Source organism: Protobothrops mucrosquamatus, unplaced genomic scaffold (genome assembly GCF_001527695.2).
Source record: "Protobothrops mucrosquamatus isolate PMUCROS unplaced genomic scaffold, P.Mucros_1.0 scaffold8954, whole genome shotgun sequence".
Classification (NCBI taxonomy): domain Eukaryota; kingdom Metazoa; phylum Chordata; class Lepidosauria; order Squamata; family Viperidae; genus Protobothrops; species Protobothrops mucrosquamatus.
Window position 1 is genome coordinate 32355 of NW_015394747.1, and position 1389 is coordinate 33743.

A 1389-nucleotide genomic window follows, 5' to 3' on the forward strand; every position below is an offset into this window, starting at 1 on the left:
CACCTTCCCTGCCTCCCCCAACTTATCTTTCACCCCCTGATCTTCAGCCCAACTCCCTGCCTTGGGATGATTTTCGAGATTCAGACTTGTTTCCTCTCCCCCTCCCCCCAAAAACCCCCTGCAGCCCCCCAGAGCATCTCAAAGGGAGGGTCTCCAGCCCCCCTCACAATAGAGATTGTTTTGGGGAGCCATAGGGGGGCAATTCAGAGCCCCCCCAATCCTCCTCCCTCCCTTCCCCCCTCCCCTCCAGGTCCCAATTGAGCAGTGGGGGATTAGGGGGTGGGGGGTTTCTTGGTCTCCTCCCCGAATTCAGAGTCTCCCCCAAGAAGGGACCGAAGCTCAACTCTGGCCTGACCCTCAAAGCCTCAAATTTGAGAAATTTCTGAAGAAGCAAAAATACTTTGGCCAAAATGCAGCTTTTTCCTTGTGTGGATTCAGGTCTGAAAATGCCTGTTTCCCTCTTTCGCTTTCGCTTTCCGTCCCCTTCCACTTTCCATGCAGCCGACTCCGACCCAGCCATTTGGAGGGGGGGCGAGAGAGGGCCCCGGCTCCGACACCCCACCTCGGCTACAATCGGGAAAGACGGGGTCCTTCTCCGCCCTCCTGGGGGGGGGGGGAGGGGACAGGAGAGGGAAGGGGGAGGAGAGCACGCAGAGATGGAGGCTGTTGCTGGCTCCCGTCACTTACCGTCTGAAGACCTAGCAGCTTTCTTCCCCCTGTCCCCCCACAAGTATTGGGGGTGCTTCCCAGCCCCCTCCCCAAACCTCCTCCTCCCACCGCCCAGCCCCCTCCTTACCGGGGCTCTCCTTCCCCCCTTGGCTTTCGGGGATCCGGGCCAGCGCCCACACCAGCAGCATCATCAGGGGGAGCCCAGCGGAGCCCATGGATGCCGCCCCACAAGCGCCCCCAGAGAGACAAGAGACAGAGACGCGGAGGCGTTTTCCTCGGACTTCGGCATTGGGAGGGCCCAGAAGAAGCAGAAGGACCAATCGGAATTCTCCCTTTCCCAACGTCATCAATCTCCGGGTAGAGTCTCCCTTGTCTTCAGCCGATAGAGGAGATAGTTCGGAGCAGAGACAGGCGGAGAAAGTGGAAGGGGGATCCTTTCAGTCTTGGGGGGGCTGCGGCGTCAGCAGTGGGGTGTTCCATGCCAGCTCCGGAGGGGAGTGTGGATTTCCCTTTGCGCCCACCCCACCGCACGATTCTCACCCAGTCTCCCTTTCTCTGTGGGTCTGGAGGGGTGGACTAGATGCCCTTTTGGTTCCCACAGGGCCTAGAGGGAGCCCAGGCTGGAGCTGCCGAGACTCCGGAAGGGAAAAGTGGAGCCAGAGCTTGAGGGGTCCTTTTGGGCTCCCCCTCCCTCGGCTCAGTATGGAAGGAGGAAGCCCC